The 26,734-nt window shown below is 45.0% G+C and overlaps 1 protein-coding gene across 2 annotated transcripts in view; it reads right to left on the bottom strand.

Moving 5' to 3' along the window:
* Positions 1–21,853, bottom strand: part of JCAD (junctional cadherin 5 associated) — a 60,244-nt gene extending 38,391 nt beyond the window's left edge. Inside the window, exons 1-2 of one of the 2 annotated variants that reach the window (XM_068172566.1) lie at positions 21,687–21,853; positions 12,126–12,204 (exon numbers count right to left, since the gene is read on the bottom strand). The gene's annotated coding sequence lies outside the window, so the exon portion shown is untranslated. The remainder of the gene's footprint in view (positions 1–12,125; positions 12,205–21,686) is intronic. The other variant, XM_068172538.1, reaches the window with a different exon arrangement.
* Positions 21,854–26,734: the final 4,881 nt, after the last annotated feature.

Genomic DNA, 26,734 nt, shown 5'->3' with positions numbered 1-26,734 from the left:
CAGACTGTGGCTAATGCTGGTTTTTCCAGCTGGTATAGCCACCGTGGGGCTCTTTGCAGCCAGCAGGTCATGAAGAGAACAGCACAAAGGTGATTTTATGCCGATGAGGGAGGAGGCCTGGCTTGAGTACATCTCCCCCATGTAACGCTCTCCTCCTCCTGCTCTCTAACTCCACAGTAGAGGTGATGAAGATACATTTCACTGAAAAAGGGTGATTTCTCCTCCACTCTTCTTGCTACTAGTGGCCTGATAGAGAATGGTGGAGTCAGGTCTGATATCTGCTGCTTGTGTGGAAACTGGATGGGTCATGGGATGCCAGGCTCAAATCCACACATACTGCCACCTATCAATAGAAATCTTTACAAGAATAGCTTAAAGGCATTCCTAGCAAGGTACAAAAATCCTCCAATAACCAACTCCTCTATTATATTGCAGAGTGTATCTGTCCATGTGCCTCTTTTCTAAAGATAGAGCTCAAAATAGTTACAGAAATCTGGTTATCAAGTTGCAGTGACTTACAGGGACTGAGAAAGAGCATAGTTGCTCTTCTACTACATACAGATTATTCACCTTGCTCTTGAAAAAGCCATTTACTTCCAAGAAAGCTCTGAGTAGATGACAAATTGAGGCACACAATTCCCAGTGCTGGGAACTGGTTATTTGGGATGGCAGCATCCCTTGCTGCACTGTTTGGGCACTCTGATATCTTGACTACATTATTCACATGTCTTGCCATGAGACCATTACACTTTGCCAGGTTTCTCCTCTTGTCTGATAAAGCAGTTAGGGCTCTGTGTGACAGACACTTGCACTTTTCAAATATAAATCTCAGGTAGGGGTCTACATGCACAGGCTGTTTTCCTCATTAAGCCCTTCAGTTACTGCTCTTTACCTAAATCCAAGCTGGGCTGGAAAAGGCTTAATCGATGCAACACATTCACTCCTGATGATGTCAGGGAGCCACTATACCCATCTAACAGATGACCTGATCTGCTAGCCAGTAAATTTGGGATGACAAGAAAAGTTAATCATGCTAAACCAGATGCCATCAGCACCCTTCAGTTCTGCAAAAATGCTCCAGTCTTCAAAAAGCTATTACTGAGATGTGTAAGGAAAACATGAGATCTGAGCCACTTCCTGCTCCAGCCTTCTGCAGTTGGCACCTCTTCCCACAATCAGGAGAAGAGCCCAATGTGGAAGCATGTTTCTGAAAAGATTTCAAGGATGAGATTTGGTGTCTTCTCTGCCTACGTGTGTCCTCAGGAGGAAAACTGCAGAGCAGCAGAAGAGGGAAGATGAGAGCTACTGTGGGACAGAAAATGAATCCCCTGTAGATCTGTCCATCTATGTGTGTCTGTCTGGGCCCCATCCTCTGGCCCTGCTGTGATCTGTATTTCAAAGGGGCCATGATTCCTTCTCAAATTACTGCTGCTGGCAGAACAGCAGAGCTGGCAAGCGAGCTTTCAGGAATGTCTTTATCCTTCACGATCCATATGAAATAGGTCCAAGTAGTAATATTTTTGGAGAGCCAGATACACAGATTTTGTAAAAGTTGGGAGCAGCAAAGCACAGTATTAATAAAACAGTCACACTGCTCTTGGTTTTGGTCTTATTGTGATAATTATAAGCAGAAGTTTTCTTTTGTCTGGTCAAAGATTCTGCTGCTTCACATTTAGAGCTGTCAGAGACGGCTGAGCAAGAGGGCTTCATTCAATGGATGGCATTATCTGCTTCAGTGAGTGCCATCCTTCTGCTTTGGTAAGATCAGTGGAAGAATAAAGAGGAGCTTATCTGAGGACCCACTTTCCCATCCACTATTAACACTATTGTAGCTCAGAGTAGCCTACCAATGGTGTCTTGGCTTAGAGAAAAAATTGATTTTTTTTTTGGATATATATATAAGCATATCCCTCACTGTATACAATGATGAAAGCTAGAACTACTTTAATTGCCGTATTTTTTAATTAATGCTGACTTATTTTAACGTGGTACCTTCAACAGGGAGAAAAAATGGACATACTCTCAACATACTGGGAATTAGATACAAAGAAGAAGCTGCTCATAATTGTCTTTTTTTATGCTCAGCCAAACATGGAAAAAGTGCCTTCTGGCAGCATGAACCTGCCTAGGAGTGGGGATTTTGTTCTGATGGTCAGTAATTTTCTCTTCACATTTTCAAATGGTAAGTCTCAACAGCTACCATTAAGAATCAAAGTCTTGATGCTCCAGAGGCCAAAGCACCCACCATTTCACCTCATTTGTAATTTAACAGGTTTATCATTTACACTATGATGTCTCTTTTAAAGGAAATCCCAGTGGCATTAACCAGTACTCAATTTCAGGTGCAGGAGGAAAATGTGCAGTGGAGCATATTTATGCTAGAGACAGACTTTTGTGCCTGGGTACGCCACAGTGGATATTGCTGAAAAGGGCAGCTTTTCTGCAAAGTTCTGTTATATCCCTTCAGCAGGAAACAATTATCTGTAATACCAATTTCCCGCAGAATTTTGCAAATCCTTCCCTACAGGGATTTCACCTTTCTTTGTTTCCCGTGCACAGCACAGAAAGTCTGACTGCAGTGATACAAAATCAGATCTGACTCATTTTTATTTTCAGCCTCTGGCAGCTGAAGGGAATAATCTCATTTTTGGTTAGAAGGAGATGAGCAAACAGGGTAAGGGCTGGTGATCTGAATCCCCAGAGGACCTCCAGCAGTGCCTTCCCACTGTGTCCATGTTGTGATGAGATGCCCAAAAGGAGGGGTGGAGGATGCAGTGGGGTGGTCCCTGCTCTAGGGGCACTCATGCCTTGGAAGGAGAAGGGGTCCAAATCCAGGCAAGCCAGGGCCCCAAAACATTTGTGGGAAGGGCCACCAGTGTATGCCTGGAGACGCCCCTTACAACACCTGCTGTCACCTCATATGTTGTCTGAAGACCATGAAATCCCCGTGGCAGAGCCTGTGGCTGCCTTGAACTGCTTCTCTTTCAGCTGCAGCATAGAGGTGTTGTGAGGAGGATTACAGCCATGGTAACCAGGAGTCACATTTTCAGCAGTTTTCTGCATTTTTTTTCTTTGTACTTGTCCCCTATTCCAAAGCAAGATATCACCCTGCACAGATTCCTGACAGTGTGGGCACAGCCCAGCCTGTGCAAGCAGTCTTAGAACCAGCCTATGGCACATGGGAGGAGTCTGCCTTTTTTTTCACCCTGGAAAGAAACTCTGAGCTCAGTGTGGAGGTGCTCAGATTCCATACTGGGCGGGACAATGCCCAGTATTGCCAGACAATGCCCCAGGGAAAGAGAATGTGTGGGGTTCACAGGGGAGGAGGGCATAGGGCATACAAAGCAGGAATGCTCTCCTCAAGCAGTTCAGCAGAGGTATAGGAACGTTTCCATACATAATCCACTTTGTTCCACCTCTATGGATATTTTTAGAGGGCCTTGGCTATGTGGTTAGGGATGCAGGTACGGTGAACAGGGATGGCCCGTTTTCCTGTCCCCAGAGTCCGGGATCCCAGCAGCAGTGGGGCCTGGCCCACTGACTGACAGGGACAAGTAACAAGTTGGATTATTTAGCTGCACTTCCCACCAAGAGTAGGCTTGTGACATTGTGCTGTCATTCCATCTGCACCAGGCAGCGTGTGGCTCTGCTACAGCCAGAGGTGTTCCAAGGCCATGAAGTCCCCATGGGTTTGGGACATGCAAGGAGCTGGCTCTGTCCAGCACCAGCTGCCCCTTGGCCAGGCAAGCGCCGGCTGCTGGCAGGGCAGGGGGGCTCAAGGCAGCAGCTGAGGCAGCACCGAAGGCCAAACCCTGCAGGAAACCAATCTGACAGGTTCCCAGAAGCCACTCCATCACTGTTTGTCCCTCTTCATCCCCAGCTGTTTAGTAAGTCCAACTCAGCTGACCTGACATTCAGGTAAGCCAAATCTGATTTTCTGGCTGAGGGAGCCGTCAGATCTTCACCGTTTCCAAACAGATTTCATCAAGGAAAGCAGCATGCCCAGCTGCCAGCTAGAGGAAACTCAGACCTTTGCAAAGCTGTGGCTGAGAAACAGGGAGAAGAAGGAGCACAGGAGCAGCCCTGGATACAGCACATGGCTGAGGGTCTGCCCTGGGATGTCCCAACAGGTCCCGTGGGTGGCCCAGGGTGCAGCTCCTCCCCTGCACAACAGGCACAGGGGGATGTTCACCCCTCTCCAAAATGTAGAGTGCACCAGTGATGGTGGTGTTGAGGTCCTGGAGCCACTCTGGTGAACTGGTTCGATAAGGAAGGAAAGGCAGGAGTGGCCCAGCCTCTGGGGGTACAAGAGAGATGGACAAACAAGGTGAAGAGACCTCTAAAATATAAAGACTACCCTTTGATATTTTTGAATTGTTATGTATGTGGTACTAAAGATGGACAAATGAAATTCAAATTTCTTAAGGTATTTTGTTTTTCAAAAACTGTAGACTTAATTACAGCTGTCTTTTTAAAATATACTGTGAAATACTTGTTCAAAAGCAACCTTTTTGTGCAACAAGTGACTTAAAGAAAAACAGTGACAAAATTCTAGTTCTGGGAAGAAAATTTTTCAGTCACAAAAGTCTGAGTAGCTCTGCTCTACACTGCAGATGCTTTCAGACCTGCTCAAAGAATGTGCATGTGCATATGGAGCTGTGATTTGCCATTCTTTGGGATATCTTTCTTGTTGGCCTTGAAGCTGCAGGAGAGCTGCCTTGTTTGCACAGTAGAAGTAAGTACAGAGTAGGCTGCCATTGTCCAAGAAGTATGAGTACTTCTGTGGAAACACATAAACCCACAGCACAGAAATTTAAAACTATGGAGCAATTCTGCAGGGCTGTTAATATAATCTGATATTCAGCCCTCATCATCCATTTTTATTCATGGTCTTTTTATGTGTTAGATATCTCTAGCAATCTTTAATAAAAAAAACTTTTCCTCTTGAGATCTCAGATGAATGGGGTAAAAATGTCATTTGCATGATAATCAAGGTCTCCTTCAAGGAAGGGGTAGGATCTGGATAAATTAGCTACAGCTTGTCAAGAGTGGGAATATCCATCAAAAGTTTGTCTTCTTAATTCCAGAGTCCAGGTGATCACAGTGTCAATTTTGTATAAGCTGGGAGAGAACAGCTGAGTGAAAATGCCCCACCTTGCTTTTCTTGCCCTCACTTTGCTGAAGTCTGTAAAAGGGGTTGGTGGCACCAGATCTTGGCATCTTTGTAAAGGATTTTTATTTTTCAGTCTCAGAGTGTAGTTGTTATTTGAATTGGAACATTTTTCATTCACTTGTAGCATAGTTGCAATGTCCCGTGACATGCCGCAACATTTACAAAAATCAACAACAGTCCAAGTCCTTTGTTGACTCGGAACACTCCTGGCTATTTCCAAGTGCCATGGGAGAAGCAGGGATCACAGCCTTCCTTCACAGCACATCCTTGAGGAGGATGTGATTACTGAATTGGGTTTTCTGCTGGGTGTGCTCTGACTGACAGCCAGAACCAACCCAGCCTATGACAGCTTTGTAATAGTGGAAGCTTATCTGCCAGCAGTGCCAATAAAAATAAATCACCTACTTGCCTTATGCTCTGAGTAGATGAAAACAGTCATCAATGGTCTTGTGTACTTCTACACTAACTCAACGCCCACAGCATTCTTTTTTTAAAATCAAACTGCAGGATTTGAGAAGGCTACTATGTACTGGAGTACGGAGCCGAGGTTCAGTGGGTATGAATTATGAGGTTACAATACATTCATTGTTTGTTTAAATACTGTTTTTTCAAATTAGGTTTGCATGTATGAGTGTAATGTTCTCGTTGACTAGAGCAATGCACAATAGACCACCCACAGTTTGGGAGGGTGCCATGAGTTTGTCCCTTTGTGGGCACACATCACTTAGTTTTTCATCCCCATTCTGTCTATAAATCTTCAGCCTGGCCTTACTTGTTCCTTCTAGATGAGCGGGAAGCATATGTGGATCACATAATTTTCTGTGGTGACCTCATATACAGCAAAAAGATGATTTTAAATTGAAAGTCCTCAAAGCCTGTAGAGTTGAGACCTTTGCCACTGATCCAAAATTCAGCTTTAGCATTTCCCACTCATTCAGTGTGGGAGTAAATCAAAATTTATTCCTCTGAAGTCAGAGATTTACATAACTTTAAGGCAGGGATGAGTGAGCATACCTCATCTGTCAAGGGGGAGCCACATAGCAGGTTAATTTTTTAATGATATACTGGGGTCTCAGCTGCTTTGCTGTAGTTTTGTCATTGTCCCTATTACCAGTCCTCCTACATTCACAAAAAAGTAAGAGAACAGGCAGCCAAATATGATGCACTGTGTGGAGGAATTACTTCCTCTCATGTTGCATTGAGATAAAATTACATAACTCAAAGCCACCAAGGGCACAACCCCTGGCTGTATTTCCATCTGGAACATATGTCCTTGCCCCTTCCCCCAGCACTTGCAGGGGAGATGCTTGGACAGGTTGTTATTTATGTCGGCACAAACTGGTGGTACCAGGCACGTCTCTGTGGTGGTGGAGGAAAGCATTAGCTCCAGCATCATTGTGAAGCATATGTATGTGATGAGATAATAGACATCTGGCAGCGAGGAGCTACTGGAGCTCCATAAATCCCTTAGCTTGTGGTTTTGTGCAGAAAAGCTACCCCCAGCACAGTATATGACCGTATAGGCTTGAGTAACAAATTAAAGATTGTGTTGGTCCTTAGAAAGCACAGAGCTGTGTGATGCTGCTTCTGGATCCCCAGCTTGGCTCTTGTGCCCAGATGCCCCTGAGGACACTGTTGCCTGAAGAGAGAGACAGGGAACCCTCAGGTGTTTCAGGACTTGCTTGTAAATCTCTAGGGTTTGCTTTGCTGCTTCACATCCCAGGATTTTAGCTGGGCCAAGCAGCTCAGCATCTGCCTTTGGGCTGTGTTTCCCACCTGAGACCCAGCACATGATGTGTGCTGCCTGCATGAGTCTTCCCCCAGGAGACCCTACAGCCACAGCCCAAACACCCCACACCACAGCCCCGTCACACATCACTGCCAGCACCTCACTGTCCGGGACGTGCCCACCACGTTTTGGGCCTGAAGAGATGTGATTGCCACATTTCCCACTTCTGGGACATGTGAAATGAATGTTCAGGTCCCTGCTCCAGGTGCAGGCTGAGCATTGCATTCAACTGCTGTTTAGGATATGCAGCCTAAGCCCCTGTGTTATTAATTCAAGGTGAACATATAGTTATACTTATTCCAAATCATGAGATTACAAACACCATTAATATTCACCACCAGTGAGAAGCCTGAGAGAGGCAAACCTGTGGTGGAACATACAGCACATTCAATTCTTTGATGGGTCATTGCCAGCACAAGATCCCTTGGGATGGGTGCCGGACGAAATTCAACTCTCTCTTGCACTTCCCTACAGCTAAACTGACTTCAGTTTGCATCCCCATGGCTTTATGTGGTAAATTGATGGGATATTTGATCTCCAGTACCAAGAATAGGAATGAAGTGTCTTATTGCAGTGTATGATATTCTGCAAATATCTATTTGAGTAGCTAGGTCTGAGTAAAAGAAAAGAAATCAGAGGGATATGGAAAAATCTTTTTATGCCTATAAAAGGATCACTTCAAAACCACAGGATTTTGTATAGGAACCTTTTTCCTTAAATAGTAGAAACAGTCACTGGGTGCATTCCATCAGTGTAAAAAATGGGGGTAAGAAAAGAGCTGCTGTGTACAATAGCAGTTTCCTCTCCTTCCATCTCTTCCTTTCCTCCCCCCACCACACATGCATCTTGTCTTAACCCCTGAAACTGCTTGTAAGAAACATGAAAACAGTATAATTACTATCTATATCTATCTATATTTATGTATATATTTACACACATAGATATAATCAAACCTCTACCCATATATAAATATATATATGCTGTGTAGTTACAGAGGAACTGCACGGTAGGATTTTTTTGCATTCTTCATGAAACACCTTTCCCACAAAGATGAACAAAACTTGGCAGTAAATTTTGCTGGGTATCTAAAACACCAGCTCAGGCTCCTCCTGCAGGTTCACACCTGCAGCCTCCTCCTGCCACCAGCAGCCAGAGCCAGGACTATGAAACCCAGAGCTCTTTGGCCATGGGCCAAATCCTGCCAGGCAAAACCCCGCTGACATCACGGGGATTAGATGGGTGGCTAATCAGGACAGTGGGATTTGTGTCAATCTTTTACTTAGGATGCAATGCTGGGTCCCTCAGTGGTCAGTGGGGCTGGTCTGGGGCTGTGAAGGCCCTTGGTGTCCTCGGGGGTGAGCAGCTATGGGGGTGGCACTGGGCTTGGGGGTATCCCGTGTGTGCTGCCGTGGGAAGGAGCAGGAATGTGGGAATGGCTCTCCCAGGGCACGAGACTCCAGTGCCCTTGGAACAAGGGTCCTTCCCCTGCTCTTTCCATCTCAGGGGTCCCAGGCCAGCAGAGAACAGGAGGGGAGAGAAGATTTCTGTGACTCTGGGGTTCATTGGCCCCTTTGTCTCAGAGTGGGTTGGGGAAAGGAGTCAAAACATTTCCATCTCCAAACTGGAGACAAGCTCAATAGAGACTGAAACCTTTTAGGAGGGATTTGTGAAAAACCAGGGTGGTGTCTTTAGTACTCTGTAAGAAGAGTCTTGTGTTCACATTAATGTGATGAAAATTTCATGCAAAGTGTCCCCAGGGACTCAGGCTGGCTCCAGTCCATCATTCCATCCCATGCCTAGGTGAATCCTTACAGATGTCTGGATAACCTGTTCTGAAGAACCTTTAATAACAGAACTTCCACAGTCTCCTGAGACTAAGTATTTCAGTGTTTTACTACACTAACTAATAAAAACATTCCTTAAATTTGTGTTAAGTCTTTCTTAACTCCCTCCCAGCCAGACCCAGTCCACACCCTGACTGAAATTTTAGCATGTGGCTGATATCTACAGCAAGGACAGGAGACCAGTTTATTAATTTTCTTGTTGATCAGCCCTTTATGTGCTTGAAAGCATTTTTTTCTCTCTTTAGATTTCTGTTCTTCAGTCAAACCCAGTTTATTTTGCCTACTGTCCTGCACATACCTGTATACACCTTTTTGAGGAATACCATCTCCTTCCATAAGAATAATCTTTAGGTGAAGTCTCACACTAGCAAGGGGAGCTGAACTGAGGGAAGAGAGATGTCTTACAGGCTGTATTTCTATCTGTGTAGTTTACAGTGATGTTTGGGGTTTTGTTTGCAACAGTATGACATTATAGGTACACATTATGGGCAGCCCATGACCCATCACAACCCGTGGGCCTTTGGGGCACCCCACAGTGCCAGCCTGTCTCGGGGACACTGGGGAAAGTCATCCCTCCCAAACTGCATCTTTGAGCTTTTCAATCCCTTTCTCTAATTGTCATTCTGGCAAGCTGCAATCAGCACAACACCTGCCATAGCTGCTGCAAGCATATTACTAATTTTCACATTGCCTAAGCTGTCACTGAAAATGTTGGTTAGTTCTGTTATTAGTTCTGGGATGAAGGGAGACCCCCACAGTCCCATTCTAGGCACTCCCTTAGCAAGGAAGTACTGACACCTTTCACATACAACTTTTTAGTGGCTCCACCCTTCCCACAACAGTTTCACTCGAAATTTTCATTTCTGCTCATTTCTGTTGCTTGCTTGTGAAAGGGATGACAGTGTCATGGCTGCTAGAAACCAGAAGGGAAGTGTACTGTGGTGAGAGTGCACACCCTTACTCCTGCTCTGTGTACTGATCTAGAAAACACCTCCTGAACATTTTTTAATGTGACCTGGCAGCAGACCAGGGTAAATGGCATGTTCTTTTTCCAGTGCTTTGGCCCAAAGTGTGTTTCAGAGGCTTAAAAGAATAGTCAGTCAATTAAATGTGATAAACAAGGCCATTTGTCACCAGCATTTTCGCTTTTCTTTAAAGTATAAAACGAGATAATGAGCAGGGCTTGAAAAAATCCTTTGTGGAGTTGCAAGCCAAGGTCACATGATATACAGAACGGATTTTCTGCCTCTCCCATCATGAGAATGCGATCTGACAATACTCCCCCTCATGACACAGAAATCAGACACAATGTGAGGAGAGAGGGGAAAAAATCACTAATGGTTGAAAAAAACAGTGACATGTTGCAATGGAGATAGGAAAAGAAATGCACTTATTTAAGGGCAAATTTACCTCCACTGCAAACTTCCTGTTGTAGGTGCTGGTCAGTAGGAACACTAACACAGAGCCTGCTGCACAGTACCTTCACCTTACAGCAAAGGCTCGAGCAGCAGCGTTACCAACACATCACCTCCTCAGAAGACAGCAGGGTATGTACCCAGGGCTGGCAGAGTTTGATGGAACAGATGGATCACCCATTGCCCCAGCAGAGGGGAAGGGACAGAGCTGAGATGGGCTGTGGGAACTGTGGGGTCCTGCAGAGTGAGTGAGTCCCAGGGCCTCGGGGCTCCAGGTGTGGGAGGGTATTCCTCCTGTAATGCCCACAGGTACATCCAGCACACTGGGACACCTCACTCAGTGACGGCCACGTAAGCATTGCCACACAGCTCTGTGTGGCACACAGCCCACAAGAGTGTCTGCATTAGTGCAGGTTTGTATTTGTGGCTGGAGGCTAGAGCTGGATATGAATCCAGAGCTGGAGTGTCTCCAGCTCTCTTTTGAAAAATAACACCTTTCTTTCTGGCAGGTTACGAGAACGTGTTTCCTTCTGCATGCTGTTCTTTTCTATCATGTGTGTCTAGGAATTAGGAAACATTTATTCCAATGTGTGAAACCTCTCTGCATCTGTGGGACATGAACATATTGACTGTATTGACAGCATTTCATGCTGCCCTGTATGCCACCAGGTCAGTGTTACCTCTGCACCCTTTTTCCATCTCCCCTCCACATGCACCTACTTGTGTAAGAAATTACTCTCTTTTTTTTTTTCTTCTTTTTCTTAACCTGTTTTCTCAATCAATCATATGTTTATACTGAATATATTGAGGCAGGAGTGCCAGTAAGTATGGTTGTGCACAAACAGAAATGGATATTTGAGGAGCTGAGAACCACTGACAGTTGGTCTCTACAATCTATGTTTTATTTATGTCTGCACTGTGCTGTGTTGGCAGCATTTGGTTTAGCCCTGGGATGAAACCCCTGAGTTTTTGCAAACATGGACAGCCTCACACATGCCTCTGATGTTAAGTGATAACACACACTGCAAGGAAACATATATTTTAAGAAAACTACCCAGATGCACCAGCAACGGGAGGTGTTGAAGTATCTCAAAAGACTAAGAATTAAAATCTTGTTAGAGAAAATGCAGGCCAGGAGGTGCCAGTCAGGCACCAAACAAGTAAATGCCAAACACACAGCTGAGTCATCGATTCAGCACCAGGTTAGCCTCAGGTCCATGAGTTTTCATCTGATAATGGACTGTGTGCCTGGCCTTTGGCAGGGCGCTGTGCAGATGAGTTCCCCTCTCAGCACCTCAGTGACCCAACAGCAGCAGCTAGAGCCAGCTTCACCCAGCTGAAGCTTTCCTACATCATAGTGACTGCCACAGTTGGGCTCCATGATCTTTGGGGGCTCCTTCCAACTCAGGATATTCTATGATTCTATGATTCACATCAGTGAGGTCTGTGCCTGAGGGGGATTTTCAGATGAGGTTTCAAGAGACATGACTGGATTCTGTGCTGTATTAAACTGCTGGTAAGAGCAGTTTGTCTGTCCCTACCCCCACTAGAAGCAGGCTCAACCCCAGCTCATGAGTTGCCCTGGCTGTAGCTTGCTGAAAGGGTGGGATAATCCTGCCGAAGCTCTTGGTGGGCTGCCCGTTTCCTCTCCTTCCAACTCGCTTGCTTCCAAAACAAATTCCTGTTGCAAAAATTCAGGTCCTTTCAACTCCACATTCCTGCATATAACACAAACCCTTTGAAAAGGAGGTGAACTGGTACAACTCAGTGAACTCGAAAGGAAAAAGATCCCAAATAATTGTTGGAAATTATTGAAAACAAATATCTCATAAAGCAACATGTTTCCGAGTTACTCCGATAGCAGCAGATAGCCGTGGTCTGTTTTCAAAAGCTTGGAGACTTACCATGGGCAGGCAATGGAACTGTGGGAGTCAATGCCAAAACCATTCCCCTTCTGACAGCCAAAGCTCCTGGGATGGCTGCCTGCAAGAAGAGGTGGTCGTGTGAAGGTGCTGCCACCATCCATTCCACCAACAACGAGAGAAATTCCCCCTGCAATCTCCAGCTACGGCCCAAGGAATCAACCCTCAACCCCTTCTGCAGCAGAGACTTTTTGGCATCCATTTAATTTGTTTGGGTTTAAAGAGGAGGACATGGAGAAGGAGGGGGAAGGTCTGAGTCCCACAGGTTCAAATTTACTGCTTCAGAAAGATAGTTTCTTTACAAACTCTTTCCATATTCTTCTTCCTGTTATCTCTACAGAAGGTTGAGCATCTTTAAAACTGCATAAGCTTCCCTTAGGGAGGCTTGTTTTCAGATCCCTTCTCAGCCCAATTTGGAGCAGGGACATCAAAGGCAAGGCAAATATGGTCCCCTGTTAACTTGGATCCATTTGGAGCTGGTCTGGGCAGTTCCAGCTTGCCATGATGTTCACAGAGTTTCGAAATATTTACTTATCTGACCGACAAGAGAGTTATTTAATAAGTTATGATGTCTGCAGTTTTGTGTAAACAATTTACAGTGCTGTGATTGATGCTGGATGCTGTTTGGAGAGAGGCGAGATGGACTGTATATACTGGGCTTCAGTTTGGAGAGTTCATGCTCAGGACTGGGCAGTAGCCTACCTAATAAATAACAGTAGTTAAGCGCTGGGACTCTTGCTGCTTCAGTGCTCACAAAGCCACACAAACAGGGCTGAATTAAACCAGAGCAGAGGTTGGCCATGCAAACATCTGAGACCTTTGCAGGCGTGCCTGGTACAGTGGTCACAGTTCCTGGTTCTGCTTTTGCCCCATGCCTAGGTTGTCCCCAACCCTCCAGCACTCACTGGGCAGAAGGAAACAGCTGGTTTTGTGGGTAGGACAGCCAGAACAGATGCTGCTGTTCTGCTTCTCCAGATCTAGGAGGGTGAAAGTTGGGAAGTGAGTATAACCGTGTCCAGGAGGCAGCTCCAGTCCTTGCAAGAGTAAAGTGAAATAAGTGGGCTTGCTTCTTTTGGCACAGCTTCAGGCCATGTTACATAGTTGGTTTCCTCAGTCTTGCTTTTTTTCAGAGTCTCCCAGGGGCTTCCAGGACGAGACAAGATTCTGCTGCAGTCCTTTGGCTCACGTTTCCAAAGTCTCTTTTCTGGGTGAATGCCTTCCATTAGAGGTGTGTATGATCATGAGAAAATTGGTGAAAGGGGTATTCTCATCTCCAGTGGAGTGACACAGGAGTGTGATTGCTATGAGTTAGCGTGTGTGCAGCTCAGCTGGTCAGACACAGCTATGGGCAAGCAGGAGCCCTCATGAGACGCCACAGCACAATAGAGAGGGCACAGCATAACATCAAACTGAGAGGAAGTCAGAGGCTTTCATTCAGTTCAAACTAGAAACAAGTTGTTTCAGTTCTGAACCATCAAAGTGTTTCATTTCTGGAGTTAAGCAACCTGGACATGTCTGAAACAAAAGTTTCAGGACCATACAGTTCCCTAAAATTGTCTGTAATTTTAGTTTCTGACCTGATTGTGGACAAAGGCATGATTCTCAGACAATCCCCTGAAGTGGAACTGCCAGGCCCAGTGGCTATGAAAGAGCTGAAGGGCAAAAGTTTGTAAGGAGAGGGAAAAAAATCCTTTCTAGCTATCAAGTAGCTGTTCATATTGACTGGTCCAGGCAAAAAAAAATTAAAACCCCCTTTATTCTGGAAATCCTATTTCAGACACATTCACTGTCAAAGGTCGACTCAAGGTGCTGTGAGGAAATAATGGCAGGAAACTAAAAGGGGGAAATTAACCCTAAAACTGACACAAGATGTCTGAGTGGTTGAGAGCTGGATAAAAGCTCTATGTACCCATGGAGAGAAAGATGTGCTTCCTCTGAACAGAGACAAGTAATGAAGTATTGATTTGAAATTATTGAACTGTGATACTTCATCTATGTTGCTGACCATGGTCTTGCCTAATGGAGAGAAAAGTACAAGGAGGTCTTTCCCATTCAGACTGGAAAAAGGAAAGGATGTCTGAAGCACACATTCCACATATTGCATTCACCATGGGAGGAAAGTAATGCTCAATACCCTCCTGATGTTCAAAACTGTTTCTGCACTCATCTTCAGCTGAGAAAAGGCTGATTGATCTCCCAGTTTCACCTCTAGTGTTAGCACTAAAAAGGCCGTATCTTTTTATTTGGTCTGTTGAAATCTGCACTCAGAACAAGAAGGATCTCAAGCAAAATGCAGCCTGCCTCTTCCTCCCAAGGGATCATCCAAAGACATATTGCACTTAGCAAAACAAGTGAAGGCTTTGGGGGGACCTAAGCGGCAGCAGGCTGATGGCACCATTCTTTGTCTCCTTGGAGATATGTCTTGATGTAATTAATGATAAAGAACTAGGGCAAGAATAAAAATTATTCAGAGAAGCTTTGGTATTTCTCCCCAGTTCAGCTCTATGATTAAACCCACACATGCCTCAATAGAGGAGATGAGCCTCAATTATAGCTAAGGAGCGGCATAATGAATTATCTTCCTTGTACTTACTTACTTTAGCTGGTGAGTAATTCAATTTCCACCCAAATCCATGTTGACTATGAAGATTTAGCCAATAACTGATTCATCAAGATGCTGGAAGAATGTAGAATAAGAAGTGCAGAAGAAGGGCTGTAGCTCTTCTCCACTTCAACATTGCTAACCTAGTGCAAAATTTTTAAGAGATAACTTTAATACTACCTACACTTCTGTGTAAGTCCACCTTTAACAAAAGTTAAATGCAAAAAAAAAAAAATGGCCTGCTAAATTAAGAGTTTGAATCCTCTCTTTTACATATAACAACAAAATATTTTTATTTGGGATAGCGAGTCCTTCTTAGATTTGCAGACTCCAGCCAAATAGTAGAGAGTATGTTGTGTGGTTTATGTATTTTTAGGGTCTTTTGCTCAGAAATTCCCAGAACTGCAGGTTATGAAGTTATAATTTAAATACTATTGAAAAATATCAGCAGCCTCAGCTTCCTCATGCTCCCCAGCAGTTGTGAGCAGCATAGGGTTGGCATTGCCGTGTTTCCAGCCTCAGCCATAGTGTGTGGGTATGAGTAGGAAGAGACAGCTCTCAGAGCAGATTTCCTGCATCCAGGAAAGGAGCCTGTTCCTGGAAGTTACAGGATTTTTGGTCTCCTGGAGCAAAACCAATATGACTTCTAAAACTCTGCTCTGCAAATCTGGGAGCTGCTGGAAAAATTTGAGGGCTGGGTCCATATGTCCTGTGGAGCAGGAACTGGCTTTCAGAGCTGCAGGATCTTCAGCCCTGATAGGAGGTGCTGGCCCACAGCACTGTGCTCACGCAGAAAACCAGTTTAATTAAACTTTTAAAATAGTGTTTGGGGTTAATTTTGTACAGAAATTTACAAATAACATGTATTTATTTAAACATGTTATTGTTTAAATAAATATTTAAGCAAGATTCCTCTCAATTTAAACACAGTGAGCTGCATGTGAAAAGCAGCAGCATTTGATTACACATATGCAAGAGGCCAAAACAATCCATTATGAGCAAAGGTGTCGGGGGTGGATAGCATCATTTTGTTTGATTCTGTTTTCTGAGGAAGTTATTGACAAGGGAATTTCTGCCTCGTGCCAAGGTGTAGCAGAGGTGCAAACCCTGGCAGTGCTAGCCAGTGGATGCACAGTGCAAGAAAGCCACTCTGCAAGCCCCATTGTCATTTTGCCTGATGAGGTGGCTGGGGATGGAAGTGCAAGGTTTAACTCCACAGGTTGCTGCCTCCCAACAGCAGCAGCAGCACCGTGTGCCTGAGGAGAAGGGGAAAAGGGGGGTATGGCTGGTTGTGCATGCCCTATCCCATGTGTTGGCCAGTCTCTGATGGACACACAGTCGCAGCCATGCAATTGCACATTGCAATGTGGGTTTGCTTTACACCCCTTTTTGATTTGGTTGAGGGTCAGGGATGGCAGCCCGGGTGAGAGTTTATTGTGCTTGGTGGCTACAGAGCTGGAGCCACCTTCTGTGGTGGGATACAAGGAGCTGCTGTCTGCTCTCCAGGAGACAATGCCAAGGGCATAAACACCCATCTGGTAGTAGCAGAAAAGAAGAGAAAAGAAGTTCACTGCTGAGGGGCAAGACATCTAAATAAACGTGAAAAAATACTGAAAGGTCATAAGCAGTTAAAAGTGCTCCATGTGTTTGGGGTTGTTAGGAACCTTTGTGTGTCGTAAGTCTCATACATAGACTTGGATTATGGGATTCACAAGGGTCTTATAAATTAATTGATACAAAAAGGATGCGGGGGAATCACAACATTTGTCTCACCGTGGGAAACGTGAATTTATGTCTGGTTGCGGGTTTCCCAAATTCACCACTGCAAAAGGCTGAAATGCCATTTCCTCACTCTGTGCTAGCCTCCTTCTTTTGAAAAAGGTAAGGCCTTTTTGACTTATCAGAAATGAGGATTTTTTAATGTTTCACCCTAACACTGCACAGCAGAATAAAATGAAGACATATTTACATTTGAAATGCAATTGCAGGAAAGTAGCAACCTTCTCTCAGGTCTTGGATCAATTTGATTCTCTCAAGCCACAGGATCTGAAGACCTCAATCTTACTCTACAATTATATTCAGGAACCCAAGATTCTGGCATGGATCAGGACAGAAGACTTGGCTGACACAATCTGTGTGAGCCAAGTCGGGGTATGCAAAGTAGGTAAAAACTGATGATTTGGGAAAAAAAAGCATTAATTTCTGAGACAAAACAATTCATGATTCATGACTAATTGGAAACAAATGAGTAATAGTATTACACAAAAGCCCCATTTTATTCATTGAGGAACCACAGAATTAATTGCATGTACTTTAGTTTCCAGCAGAGGCAAAGTCCCAAGGCACAGTGTTGTGATTCTTGAACTAGTCATGATGTACATACTGGTTTAATTCAGACCAAAACTGTAGGAAGAGTATGGGATTCTCTGAGTGGAGTCTGAGCCTCAAGTAGGTCAAACAATTCATCAAGCAGTGAAGGTTTGGGTTAGCACTCATGAGGTGACCTGACTCTTGCCCTGGGCTGTGTGCAGTGCAAGGAGCTGGCTGGACCAGCTGGGGTGGCAGATGAGAAGGCAGCAGCTCTTTTAGATCTGTGCAAGAAACCTTACGCACAGACTTGACTGCTTCATTCATGGTGCTGCTCCCTACTTGTAATCATCTCGTCAAAGTTGTAAGAGCAACATCCTCCTGGATTTATTTATTTTGTGACAGCTTCCACAAGGACATTCCCAATAAGTATCTCTGGCCCTTCAACTGTCAGTCTGTACTCCACTCATCCATACTTATTCAGCATAATACTTTAGGGGCATCCATTTTCTACCTTGACCCTTGGAACAGAAGCCCATAAGTATCCACCACTCCTTTTCCTTTTCTGTTTCAGTTCTCCTGCAAATCCCTGATTATAATTCCTGGTTGTGTCATCCTTGACTAAGGCAAGGCTGTTAGTGTGCAGCAAGCACTGCCAGCAGCACTGGCCAACAATGTCTCACAGCTTCTTAGGGTTCCTTCCCCCTCCGTAGCTGGCTGTAGGCAGCTCTGATCTTACCACAATGTTCTCACAGTTCCTGTCCTTCTGTTCTTTGTTTCTACACAGTCTCACAGAGCTGGGTCCTGAAGTGTGCATGGGGCTCCCAGAAGCTGATGAAGATGACGAAACTTCACTGCCTGTGTCTGTGGAAGGAGGGGATGTCCAGGCTGCTCCATAGTCTATAGTCATAAAAGAAGTGAAATAAGCCACCTTTCCCTGCCACTCCAGCAGGAGTGGAAACAAGCAGACTGCAGCTCCCTACCTTTTGATGTGGAAATCACGTCACAATGAGCACTGAAATTTCACCATCTGTCTCCAATGTTGCATATGCATTGCATACAAAAATAGGCTGTAAGAATACTGCTATGACTGAAAAATCCATGAGGCAAGAGATGGATTAGAAGAATTAGGCCTCCTTTGTGCTATGGTACAATTGTTAATTAGATGAACACACAATATTTTGCCAGCGGTTTCAGCTTTATCCCATGGTACTGGATGGATTTTTTTCACTGGAGGTATTCTATAGAATTTTGGTTTTTTCCCTTAGAGTTCAGTGTAGTCCTAGGCTTTATTTTATTCCCAAGTTCTTCTCAATAAAAATGACTGATTTTCCCAAAACTTGGAACAACAATGACACATTTCCCTGTAGTACCTGGGTTCTTCTAGTACTTCTGTCAAGGGTGGTGGTTCTTTAGGCATTTTAATAAAATGGAAACAGAGACAGGCATGTAAGCAACAGCTTGACTGCACCAGGCACTATTTAATCAGGATATTGGTCACTCATCCCAGCTGTCCCCAGGGGGTGACCAACAGACATCAGGCATACTGGACATTCCGGAGGCAGAGCTCCCACCAACTCCCATCCCAGTAGCAGACATGAGGAGCAGGGTCTTATGGCACATGCAGGCAGTGGGGCACCCCACAGCCACTGGCTGCAGACTGGGGAGAGCCTCAGCAAGACCTGGCACAGAAGACCCTGCAGGGAGAGTGGCACTGAAGCCAATGCTGAGGTAGCAATCATATTCTCAAAAAGGGACCAAGGATGGGGCAGCTGAGGTTTCATATCAAGCTCTGGCATGCCTGGACTCTCCCTATGGCTCACACCTTGACACACACCTTCCCAACCTGCTCCCAAGCCCCCTGACTCCTTATATGTGCCATGTACTCTTCATCCCATTCCCATGCAACCCCCCACCTTTAGCATCTGAGTACCAGGTCTTTGCTTAGCCCTGCACTGCCTGGGTCCCTGTCTGCCACCAGGCTGTGACATGAAAGAATCAAAGTGTTGCTCCCTGCCTGCCTTTCCACTGACCATCAACTCTGCCCTGAGCAGCATTACATGAAGAGCCCATCTTCATTCGCTCCTTGAGCTGGGATGACTCTCGGATTGCAGAGAGAGGACCCAGGTCCTTGTCGTGCTGTGGGGAAGAACAAGGATCTGCAGGAGCTTGGTAGCACTGACTGCACAGGAACATTGGGGTCAGCACTGGGAGCTGCTGGGATGCTGGGCTGAGCTCACTCATGTGGGAAGGAATCTCAGCAGATTTTGACTGCTCAGCCTTAGCACATCCCTAAGAAGTTGCTATTTTCTCCCTTCAAAGGCTATCACTAAGCCAAATTGGAGGAGATTTACAAAGTTTAAAAAAAAAATCACATTCCTAACAGAAAGCTGCCAAATTTCAGATCTCAACTCCAGAGCACAGAGGGATAAGAACTATCCAAAAAAAAGGATCACCAGGTTCCCCCCTCCTGTTTCTTCCTTTCTTTTTTTTCCAGTTGGACAACAATTCCTTTTTCCCTATGCTCATTCTTGGAATGGACAAAACTGGCTGCACAGTTTTGGCTGAAATTTTCCAGAAAAGAACGTATCCCAAGGCAGACAATCAAGTTGGAAGAGCTCAATCTAAACTTTTCAAGTCTGACAAAGTTACAAACAACAGCGAAGGCGGTCCTATAGCAGGACAGAGATGAGTAACCTTTATCACAGGAGCTGCACGCAATCCCACCTCTGACGCACTCAGAATTATAATAGCTGATGATGCTGCTCCATTCAGGTGCATCTGATCACGATTCAGATATGTCACCAGGAAAAAAGCTTTAAGTCAGTCATCCCACTGAGCCTTCCCACACCCCTTCCTACTCGAACAGCTCTTTCCATTTAACAGCTGATCACACAGAAAAACACAGCTCCCTCGCCTCCAGTATTTGTGAGCTGTGTATGAGGGCTTCGGCTTCTTGGATAGAGGCAGCTGATGCTAAAATGGGATTGCTCTCTGAACTAATGTATTCAAAATTAATAAAAGAAATAAAACAACACACTCCTCTGGCATGTTCCCATGCATATTTTCCATAAAAGTTAATTTTTCCACAAGAACAAGTTGTGAGTTTTGTGGAGGTTTTGCACTGAATCTTGATACGGAGCTTAGAATTCTTGGCACTGCTTAGGATGTTAAAATGACATCAGCTCCACTTTCTATATTGGAATTTTATAGTTCCTGCCTGACCGCATTTCTTTGTTTTGCACATGTTCTCTCTCCTCTGAGCTGCCTCTCTGCCGTGGTGTGCTCAGAGAATCAGGAAAAGTGGTGTGTTTGTATTCCTTGTAGCCCTGCTTGTCCCTCCCTGAGCCGGGCACACAAGTGATAAAGCTTCATTTCTTGCCCAGGACAAAGCAGCATTGTTGGCTCAAGGGATGAGGGCACCTTTTCCAGTCAAAAATCTTCCCCACAGCTTGGCAGCTCTGTGCTGAGAGGACCTGGCATGCAGGGTCCTCCTCTTGCCTCTGGCCGAGCAGGAGTGGAGAGCATGCTGCCATAGGGAGTGGCATGGCTGTGGGACAGTGGGGACCAGGGTGGCCAGTGACTGCACACAGGACAGTGTGAAACCAGCCCGTCTTGCTCAGGGAAGGGAAAAAGGAGTGGAAAGCAGAGAAAGGGGAAAGTGAGCATCCCTGAGTGCAAAACTAGGCTCTCTCCAGTAGTGGAAAGGTAGCACCTGGAGCAGCATTTGTTTGTGCTACCCCGATAGGACAGTGTGAGTGCCCCCACAACGCCATCATACTGTCCTATGCCTAGGGGCAGGGAGGGGCAGCATTATTTTAAATTAAGCAAAAATGTGAGTAACGGTGTTTCCATATTCCCCCCAGCAGTGCCACCCTCTGCATTTGAACATGGTGGGGCAGGAGGACTGATGTGGTACTCAGGATCCCCTGTGATAAAAAGCACAGGGCTGGGAGAGTTAACAGACTCTGGCACTGGGAGTACAGTTCCATGGGCATTAGCACAGACATCAGGCTTGTTTCCTGGATTTCAAATAAAATAAGGATTCAAGAAAAGATGATACTTTTCTACATCCCCTGTGACTTGGAAAGCAGTAAGAGCAAAGAAAGGCAGTTAATTATCTGGCACGCCACATCCAAACATTCCTGAAAGCATGGTTCCGCCGGTACTGTAAGAGTCACGCTGGAGCAGCATTAGCATTTACTCAGTAAACAGACTCAGTGCCATCCTCCAGCACAGCCTCAGCCTCCCAAATGGGATTACAGCAGCTGGACAAACCCAGGAGGGACTATAGCTGGCAGTGAGCAAAATGCCAGTTCTGCTGTAGTCTGGCTAGATCACAGTAGTACCCAGGTTTGCTATTTCCTACATGCTCAGCTTCTCTGATGTGTGATGGAGAATCACTGCTCCTTGCTTCTCTGTGCAAGATTTATCATTTCAATCTTTCACTGTCGTGTGGAAATAGCCAGAAGACCAGACTAACATTTCAAGATTGTGAAGCCATTTACCAAACACTTCTTGCTCTATAACAGTAACATTTTTACAATTGCTTTTGCAACAGCCTTTTTGCAATCATGTTTATAAGCTCCTTTACAAGCACATGCAACCGTATACAGAATGCAGAAAATCTTTACCTTGCTTGCCCAGAGGAGAGAGCCTGGCTTCCTCTCATGGATCAAAAGTAGGATGAAAAACAAACCCGAGAAAGACCCTTGAACAGACTCATCTGCTGAGAGTTGTTTAAATCCCAACCCTGCTCCTGCTCGCAGCTCTAAGTTTGTGCTCTGAATAGAGGCTGTGTTATTTTAACCACAGGATTTCTAGTCATGGGGGAGGAGAGATGGATTAGGTACATTTGCAATCTAATGCTTCACATTTACCTCAACTGAAATGAACTACTTTTAGCCTGATGTAAATAAGTACAGCTAAGATATAGATTTCAAGAGCCCACTAACCAATTATGCTTAAACTAACATGCTAAATAACTGTGGAAAATTCCAGAGGAATAAGATAACATACTTTTGTGTTCTTTCCTAAATAAAAGGCATGTGTGGAATTTCATGCTAGATACTATGACAAGTGAGGGGCAGCAGATGAACTCCACAAACTAACCTATGCAAGGTGTTGTACCTCATAAAACAATATTCCTAACACCTGTTAGCATGGATTTCAGCAGGCATGCCAGAAATTTGCATTTTCATGGCTTGTAAAAAGTACAGATATGAAGGATTTGATTCTAATATTTCAAAAGAGCAAGTAAAGTTCTCTAAGTTAATAATGAATGATTTTAAAAGGTCATGGGGTCTGCAGTTCTGCAGGAGCACAAACATTAACCCACTGAACTAGTGCCACCTCCAACTGGGATGTAAGCTGGATACCCTCCTGCAGCTCATGGATTGCTACAGATAGTGTTTAATGCAGGCAAAATATTGTGCCTAGGACAGTTGTTTGTGGTTTTGTTGTTTAATCCAGCTCAAACTCTGCCTTCCTCTCCTGGTTTATGGTACTTCAGTGTCACAGAGAATGTGATTGCAAAGCTCGACTATGGCCCAGGCTTCCATGGCCACTGCCCAGGCTTACATGGTCACCTCACAGCTGATGGAAAAGAGATTTCCTCACTTTCTGAGGTGTATAATTTGTAAATAAAACATTCCTAAACTTTGGGATGAACAGAGAAAAACAATTTGAATGCAATTCACTAGAAGCTAGTGGACAAATTCCAATTTGTCTTTGACAGCAGAGGCTTCAGGAACACAAGTTAATTCCATTTTGGATAAAACCTGGCTCTATAAATAACCTTATCTTACACTTACATAACACTCTTCATCCCAAAGCGCTGCCGGGTGCTTTGCAGATGTAATCATCCTTTCTGAAAAACGCGGGCAGACCTCCCAGTCTGGCCTGCAGGATCAGTAGGATCGGGAGGATCGGGGCCCGTGCTGTGCAGGAGGAAGGCAGCAGAGCATCCAGCAGCAGCCTGGCTGGCTCCTGTCTCTCAGCAGCCCAGCTCGTGGGTGCTGGTTGGAATCATGGGGACTCAGCTTGTTGAGTCACCCAGAAAGAGCTGAGAGAGCTTTCTGTACAGGTCTGGTGTCTGTAACAACCAGCAAAGGCTCAGAGCCTGTCATCCAATTCAGCCTGCAGGTTCCCCAAGGCACTGAGGCATCTCCAGAGATGCCAGCCTGCTTCTCAGAGCTCAGACTGAGCTCTCTGCGCTTCCCCTGATGCATGGCTCACCCTGGCTCTCCTGAGCTTGGGGTTTTGTGGGCAAATTGGTAACCTGCTGTAGTTTAGCCCCAGCCAACAACTGAGTAGTAAGCTCCCACTCTCTCCCCCCAGCCTCCCCAGTGGGATGGGGAGAAGAATCAGAAAAGGGCAAAATCTGTGAGTTAAGGCCAGTCTAATAACTGAAATAATTTTTTCTTTTAAAAAATAGTAATAATAGGAAAAATTCCCAATACAATTGTTCACTATCTGCTGGTGATTGACCCCTGCCAGCCAGCTCTCTGCAGTTTATATACTGAGCGTGACATCCTTTGGTATGGAACATCCCTTTGGCCAGTTCGGGCCCCCAGCTTCTCGTGCATGAGAAACTGAAAAGTCCTTGACTTAGTGCAAGCACTGCTCAGCAACTACTAACATCAGTGTGTTATCAACATTATTCTCATACTAAATCCAAAACATGGCACTGTACCCTCCATTAGGAAGAAAACTGATTCTATCCCAGCTGAAACCAGAACAGATCCCAAGCATCCGTGCCACAAGCAGAGATGTGCCCCTGAGCTAGACACAAAATGTCCCCAAACCTCCCATCAGCTTACCTCTGGATCATGAACCAGCTTCTTCTTCCACCACTTGAGCAGCTCACTCCACCCAAGATGGCTTTCCTTGGCTGTAATTGCCATAACATCAATTCCACTGATGTTTTCCAGCTACAGGCTCTACCTCACCCTTGCATGGGACCCCACAAGGAAAGCAAGCATGAGAAATGCTCACAGGGCAGGGGCAGGGAGCAAGTTCCAGCAGGAAGAGCCCACGTCTCTCAGTTTGCAGATACTGGCAAGTAAAGGACCAGACCACGGCATCACAATGCTGCAGTCTGCCAGAGAGGACTTCACTTGTGGTCCCTGTTGCACCTGAATGGGGGATTTTGTGTGTACAAGGTAAGTTTCTGTGCTGCAGATGGGTATATTTTTCATTTTCATTTAGCTGTTTCAATAGGAAACAACAGGAGGAAGAGAGGCCAGCAGAATTTGCTCTGCAGGTTGACCTGAAAAGAGTACATTCTTCCAGAGAAACTGAAAACACAAAACTGGGAGGAGGGAAAGCAAAAATAATTTTGAGTTACATGAAAGCTTTTGATCCCAATGCATGGTTTGATATTTCTCACTTATCTCTTAGGTCAGCCTGTGCTCAATTTACAAAGAAACAGCCCTTTAAAAACAAACATAGAGGAAATTTAGAATTTAATTTCTAAGATGTCAAAGCAAGACATTTCAGCATTCCACATAACTCCTGTTTCTTTGGGGTGTGGACAAAAGTACTAACAAAGGGATGAGTTTAGTGTTTCCTTTGTTCTCCTAGACAAGTCAACAAGCTGAACACAAATTCACCACCAGTTCCTTCAAGTTCACATTATCTTGCAAAAAACCCCCAATATTTCAGTCCGAAACCTTTGCTAGAGTTAGACTCTGACACAGCATCCAGCATTTGGAAGTCAAACACCTGCTTATTGATGACATTTTTTATTTTTCCCCATGCCTTGAGGCAGCTCAGACCTACTCCAATCCTGATGTATCCTGCTGCAGTACAGACCACGAACACACTGCTTCCAAAACAAAGGCAGCTCTGCAGTTCCCTTTCTCTTCATTATGGTTCCAAGCTGGAATGGCTGTTTCCCAAGCATAAACAGCAACAAGTCATTCCTGGCCTGTGAGAGGAGTGTTCCTGTTCAGCAGCCTCATGCAATGCTGGATATTTCTGCACTGTAATCACATGGCTGAGGTCTGGAAGCTGCAGTGCTCACCTGCCTCCCATTATAGCCTGCAGAATAAAACACAGCCTGAGCTAGACTTATTTAGGGATTTAATTTTGCACCTCGGTCAGCATTTGTATGAATTGGGCAACAAAGGAAAGGAAATGGGAAGCACAATAAACTGTACAATGGAGTACAATTTTGCAGCATCAAGAACTCCTACACTGGCCACTCCTGAGATAAGGGGATGAAGAAATTGTAATGGACATTGTCAACGGGAAATTACCTGTTAAAGGAACTTGAGTAGTTGCTCATTTATTTTGCAAGTTTTGTCCCTTTGTTATATAGTGAACTGAAATCTGGAAGTAAAAAGTTTCTATTTCTTTTGAACTGGGGAATTTCTTCTAGAAGCAGTATTGCCAATCCACACTATTAAAAGATCTTCCATTAGGATTCACAGAAAACTTTGTATTTTATCTACAAAACTTGAGCTTTTGGGGAAAGAAGCCCTTTGGGAAAGTTATCAGACCACATTTTCACAGTTCAGCTCTACAGTTTTGACATCTGGTATTTCTGGTTGCAAAAGTATCATCTGGTATTTCATCTGGTTGCAAAAGAAAGCAAATGTTTTCTTTAGTCAAAGTGCTCCATGGACTGAAGCCCCGAACCAGCAACTCACCATATCAAGCACAATAAGATACAAAACTGTGAGAGTTGTCAAACCTAAAAAAAAAAGAAAAAACGGGGAAAAAGTGAATTTATCTGAATCATTTTCATGCATCTGAATTATTTTCTTTCTAGATTGCAGTGCTTCCTTATGTTCAGTTCTATTTCTAAAATTACACCAATCATAACCATCAGTGAACATAAAACACCAAATGAGATGACAAGCTAAAATCACACAAATTTACAGTTAATTGCAAGTTAATCCAGGCAATTCCACCGAAGAGCTTTCCCTTAAATTAAGTGTGTGCACCTTTGTTACTAGCCCAAGGAAAAAAGGGGGGGTTCCAAGCCCTGTTGACTGGTACTGGTGGGCTCTGGCAGCCATTGACCCTACGTGGGCATTGCTTCCCCTTTCCAAACCCAGCAGGTTTTCCCCCTGCCATGAGGAAGTTGCTCCCAACCCATGAAGAAGGACCTCCCAGTTAATGGCATTCAGACTCTGACCCTCATTCAGGGTTATGTGGGAGACAGCTCATTGCACACAGCCCAGGCACCCATGGGGAGGTGGCAGGTCCAGGGTACTTGGAGTGGGGGTACCCACCAGCCTGGCCCCAGGAGGTCCAGGTGTGCTGAGGAAGGGCAGGGACATGCTGGTGTGGGCTGAGCCCCACAGCCAGGCCCTGCAGGCTTTGCCATGGCTCTGGCATGATGAACAACTTCAAATCCATCTCCTTCTGGAATTAATACTTGTAAGTTTCACAGCTTAGCCCTGCTTCAACAATCTACTTCATTTCACAAGGCAGAAACCTCTGAAGCTGTGTTGAGCGTTAGTGTGGGAGTATTGGACAAACCCTAAAGTATATCATAAACTACCTGTAATGGTGCGGGCTCTGCTCACCCTGCAGTGCTGGGTCACAGGGAACTGCAGGACTCTGCGAAGGAGCAAAGGATTAAATGACTCCAAGATAGACCTGCCACTGGCCATGGACCCATCAGTGACAATGGGTGGCACCTCTGGGATAACATTATTTAAGAAGGGGA

The sequence above is a fragment of the Anomalospiza imberbis genome, chromosome 1, assembly GCF_031753505.1.
Source record: "Anomalospiza imberbis isolate Cuckoo-Finch-1a 21T00152 chromosome 1, ASM3175350v1, whole genome shotgun sequence".
In the NCBI taxonomy this organism is placed as follows: Eukaryota; Metazoa; Chordata; class Aves; order Passeriformes; family Viduidae; genus Anomalospiza; species Anomalospiza imberbis.
Note: the sequence above shows the minus strand (reverse complement) of the source record. Positions and strands in the feature narration are given on the sequence as shown.